This window comes from Hetaerina americana, unplaced genomic scaffold (genome assembly GCF_022747635.1).
Source record: "Hetaerina americana unplaced genomic scaffold, ioHetAmer1.1.p SCAF_164, whole genome shotgun sequence".
Taxonomy (NCBI): domain Eukaryota; kingdom Metazoa; phylum Arthropoda; class Insecta; order Odonata; family Calopterygidae; genus Hetaerina; species Hetaerina americana.
This window is the reverse complement of record NW_027286724.1, coordinates 266,091-271,878: the sequence shown is the minus strand read 5'-3', so window position 1 is coordinate 271,878 and position 5,788 is coordinate 266,091.

Sequence of the window (5,788 nt, the reverse complement as noted above, 5' to 3'; positions counted from 1 at the left end):
TTCACAACATATCATGAAGCCTTTACGATTCCAGATCAATCGGCCAAAACAGAAGCAGAATTTTTTTTCCGAGCACATAATTTGCCGTCACGGTGTGCTTAAATATTTACTGGCAGAAAAAGATGCAAACTTCACTTCGGAACTAATGAAAAACGTTTGCAGGGAACTGAAAATAAAATCTATCTTCACTTCTCTCCATATATCCCCGCCTCAAATGGTCGTCTAGGGCATGCACACCATTCCTTTGCTTCCGTGACTCCCCATTATGCAGCCCAAGACCACTCTGATTGGGACGAACAACTGGGCTTGGCATTGCGCACTTATCGAAACAGCAAGCACCAAGTGGTCAAGCACGGAAGTTAGTTTCCCGTTGGAGAGGACCCTCCAAAACAGTTAAAGTTAGAAGCTCGGTTACCGCAGACATAGAGGACCTGAAACACGGACGACGTCTCCTATCTCATATGCGTAACCTTTTACCCTCACCGCCAGATAATCCCTTACCCCTGTTTTTAGGTGACCGCATGGCACCACAAGACGCCGAGCAACCTCCAGCATACCCCTCTCCAAAAGAACCCGCTCGTGCCTCCTTATCACCATCCAACTTCGAAGGCCTTGAAGATTATATTGCAACTCCAAGTCCTCCTTCCAATCCCTCTTTCCCCAATAATCTCCGACCGTTACCTAGTAGAGAACTTTCCTCTAATCCTAAAATCCATTCTTAACCAGCAGACGGATTGAGACTGCCTGGAGCAATGGTACCCCAGAGGAGGAAATTAGTTGCCATTTTTGGAAGTGATGTGTCCGACTTGCAAGTGCGAGGACTCTCATAGGCGGAGATGCAGTTTGGACGCCGATGCAGAATGGAGTATCCCATTCACCCCCGAGTATGCGCCCATCCCTGGAAAGGATCTGCACTTGGTGCCATCCCTGACCCAACCTTTGATGACCATGACCGCCTCCACATGGGAAGAAGATGCCCGATGCACGGAAGACGATGGACGCAATGTTGCTGTCGCGACCACAACCACCTGGCGGCCTCGACACCTGGAAGGACATCGATTGGCCCCTAATGTGCCCACCCAATTCGGTGATGCGACAAGTTATCTGCAAAAGTTACTCTCTTTCTATCCCAAGGTCCCTTGCCGCACTCCCTTAGCACCCAGGAAATTCCCCGAGAGCCAGGAAACCTCTCCACCACACCCACCGCAAGCACAATCGCAGGCAAAGAGCCGCAAACGCCGCCCGGAAACCGAAATTCAGAAGTGCCAATAACTGTGTTACTAGTATGCTAGTCCTTCAAATTTATGACCTTCTTCTACGGCTGCATTGAGGAGTTAACGTGGTTCCTGGAGGAGAAGACCGGCTGGACAAGCGGACTCCGCATGCTCCTCGCTCTATTATTCCAGACGGTGTGTATAGTGCTCACGTGAATATTAGTGCAAGCTTTGAGGAAAGAGGAAAACAAAGACGGAGTGCTCCTAGTTTTAACCCTAGTCATATGTACTTATATTTTAATGTTTGCTGTAATTTTATGACTTTTTTTTACGAACACTCAGGCTAAGAAAACGCCGACGTTACTGCATTAATGTAGTGTTACGAATTTCACAAGTGAACAATGTGAAGATGAATGTTTTTTTAATTATTATTTTTGTATGATTTTCATTCGCTACTTTTGCCAATTTAATGTCATCCCCCCTAAAACACGATGCTACATAAGGCGAGACGCTCCTGGAGCAGGACCCCCCCAGTTCGTCAGCCCACTTGCCAAGGTGCGCTGGGAGTAAAACGCCGCTCTCCGAGGCTTCGGCCTCGGAGAGCGGCGCTGCCGGACTCTCTCGGAAGTCGAGGTACCGATCGTGTTTTGTGTCGAGCGGCGGTTGACCGCCTAGTTCATCAAGAAGCTTGCGGTTTGACTCTCGATTTCTGCTGCCGGGAAGTCCGTGCTTTCGTTATGTTTACTGAATCAAGACTGGCCTTGACTCTTGGTGTAGAGCTTAGGCTCATTTTTATTTGCTACCAACGGTTGCGTGTAGCGGGGAGGGAGTGCGCACGAGTGTTTATTTCTTTCTTGGAGTGCTTTCGGTGCGCTCTCCCTTTTTTCGCGCTGGCGTGCTCAATTTTATTTGTTTCAAAATGTTCGTACATCACGTGGACACGCTCGCCTTGCAAATTGACGATAAGGCGAAGGCCCCTGCTCCGTTGGAGGACCACCTCCTTGCACTAGAGTCACTGGGCCTCACACCGGAAGAGATTGTGGATATATAATTTGGATATAACCACCATTTGGTATTTCTGAAGTTGGCACCTGAAGCTACTATGAAGAGGATTCTATATTTATCCCACGAAAGCTACCGTTTCCATCCCTAACGATCCGAGGACGACGATTACCATTGACGAGACCTTCGGTAGCCTTTGTAATGTCAGGGTTCTTCGTCTTCCCGTGGAGACCCCATTGGAAGATTTAACAAGTGAGCTTCAACGTTTTTGAAAAATCCATCGCTCGTGGGAGAACAGGTGGGAGGGCGACAAAATGGCGCGCGTGCTGACAGGTACGACAGTGGTGCGGATGACGGTGGAAAGAAATATCCCGTCGTACCTCCACATTGGCGGCAACCGGGCCATCATCATTTACCAGGGTCAGCGCCGCACCTGCGCCCGTTGCAACCAAGAAGGCCAAGGTGTAGGAAAGCAAAGGTGTCCGCAATATTCCTAGGGCTCCTCTAGAGGTGGACCAATTGGATCGATCTCCTCCGATTTCTCCCGACGGAGCCCCTTCGGCAGATGACCTCCAGTCCACTCCCGGCCCCCCCGAGGCCACCTCATGGGTTGGGCCGGTCACCAGCTGTGCTGCTTAAAAGAAGGCCCCCCGTTCAACGCTGCCGAGGAACCTGCTCTTCGTAGAGACCACGGCTGGGTCTTCTTCTTCGGACGAGGTCGAGGGGAAGGTATGCAGTGACAACTCGAGGCCACGATCGTCGGCCCGTCGGACGAAGCGTCCCGGGAAGCGGCGAAGCTCTTGTCGCTTGGGCTCGAGCGCCGACCGAAGCGACGTAAGCCAAGACCAGGACTCTGGTAAGTGATGTCCGGTGCCCATGGCTGTCCTCTCATTCCAGCAATTAATATTATTTCGCTGAATATTGCTGGTTTTTATAGCGCTTTAAAAAGGGCAGTCCAACGTTTTCTCCGCGATCTCAGGGCTGATGTAATCCTCCTTCAAGAGGTAAAAGAGGACATACTCTGGGATACAAACATCTTTCAGGCTTTCGGCAATTTCGCCGAAAGTCATTCTGGCACCACCACCCTAGTCCGAAATGGCATTCCGTTCTCTCATGTTCGCCGCCACGCTTCAGGCCGAAAAACGTTCGCTATCGTCAATGGTATCCATATCACGAACCTTTACGCTCCCTCCGGTGAGCGCGCGAGGATAGAGCGCGAAACATATTTTAATGAACTCCCTCTCCCCTACCAGTATTCTTTCTTGGGGAGGGCCATATTGGGCGGAGATTTCAACTCCATCTACCGCCTAGAGGGTTGTGTCTCGAAAAGGGATGGGGTGACATACTATCCAAGCCGAGCACTCTCACTGATTCGAGCGATTGACGCAGTGCGTTCTTATTGCGCCGGTCCCACCCCCTTCACGCGATCAGGGCCTAACTCTCGGACGCGGATTAACTGCCTCTTCGTCTCGGCATCCCTAAAGAATGATGTTTAGAGAGTGGACACGTGCCCCTATGCGCGGAAGGATCTGGCCAGAAGTTTTCGTCCTCAACGTCTACCCAGTTACTGAGGGGTGCCTGAACTTCCTCCCGGAATGGCGCCACCTCAACTACATAGCCCCTTTTTACCTTTTGTTCGCTGCTACGAATGTTACAAAGTAATATGGGGACATTGCCTTCAGGTGACACCGAAGCAATGCTCGGCAGAATAAATAAATCTCTCTCGCTTCCAATGACTCGCACTTCTTTGCCTTCAACTATCTGACTCTTTATCTTCGTCAACACAAGGGATAACGGCGGTACTCTAATAGATTCCTCTGATACAATTTTGCTCGATCGGCCAATCCCATTACTTACGCCGGTCTGAGTTTCGCGAACTTTGCCATCGCACAAGGGGACAACAAATCTATCCTCTCTTACTGGCGAAAAAACACAATCATCACCCGACTTCTTTATCCCAAACCGGGAGTCGGTGGAAACCTCGAAGACATCGCCATTAACTTCGTCCCTAGCGGTGCAGCTTGCTTGCGACGCGGGTGGCAACCTCTTTATGACTCTTTTGGCCTTCGCCACCTCAACTAATTTCTGTGAATCCTTATTTAGAGATCCGTGATCCTTATTCCCTTCTGTCAATTCCTCCGTCGTTACTTGAAAACAAATTCCCTCCATACTACCGTTTATTCGCGAGTTACATTTCATTATCTCTGCCGGAAAAGCACTTTGGTTTTTAGTGTCGCTGATCGTTTTTTCCTCAAGGGATGCTAAATTATACGTGGCCATTTGCGAATCATTGCCATTAATTATACCATAAATGAAAGAATCAAACGCCTTGACCTCTTTGGAAACTCCAATTTCATGGGCGCCTATGGGCTCGTTCATCTGCGATGTTACGCCATTAGATTTAAGGTCTGTCTCGTGTCCCTCACCCATTCTTATTTTCCGTTTATTGAACGATATACCTTTCCCGTAACAAACCATAAAATCAAGGCAACAATTTCAGAGTGTTAAAATCATTCGCCTTGACTGGGATTCAAACCCAGATCCCGCAATATCCGGTTGAGTGCTTTAGCCACTTAAGCTATCGAGGCGTCCTCTTAAACTCTGAAATTTTGGGGCTTTTAAGGGAACAACAGCACTCGACCGGATATTGAGGGATCTGGGTTCGAATCCCAGTCAAGGCGAATGATTTTTACACTCTGAAATTGTTGCATTGAAATGCACATTAGCGGATGACTCCGTTAAAAGTTACTGTTGCGGCATCTCCCGCAGTTTCTTTGGAATTCATAAAATCAAGGCCTAGAAGACCGACATAGTTCGTTTCCCCCAAATCCACTACTAAGATGTCATGGGGATATAATTTATGATCAATCAAAAATTGCACGAACTCTCTCCGATGATTGGCAAGGGATGACCTGACGCGCTTCGCACCCGAGAATTGTAATCTGAATTCCTTAATTGGCCAAAAGGAAATTTTTTACTATCAATGATGGTAACGGCTGCTCTCGTTTCCACAAGAAAATTGTTATCTTTCCTAAAATTATTAACTACTATTGTCCATCCTGCTCCTCGAGTTACCACTAGAATTAAATCTGTCCCGACCTCCCAGTCGGGAGATCGGCGTTTCCCGCCACGAAGGGATTTTCGCGCCTCGGGCAGCGTCTGGGAAGATGGCCAGTCCTTTGACAAATGCCGCATTTCACGAGCGGGCAATCTTTAGCGATATGATTTTCATTTCCACAATTTAAACACAAAGACGGCCTCGTTCCCCTCTCCCTCCCTCTACACGCTCGACCAATGTGACCGGTTTTACCGCAGCGAAAGCAAACGCGTGCGCCGTGATTATCTATCCTTCGGTGTCCCTACTTGCACCGGGGAAACCAGTCTTACTTTGGAACCCCTTCCGACAGCCTGTGCGGCGTTAATTTGTTCCGCGGGAAACTGCCAACCTGCAACATTTGGCGGATTCGCGTTCATACCCTACCAAGGCGTTATATTTGGAGATGGCGGCCACCTAGGGGGTTACTGACACAACCACGCATGAGACTGTTGTGATGAATTTACGTCTCTGTTGA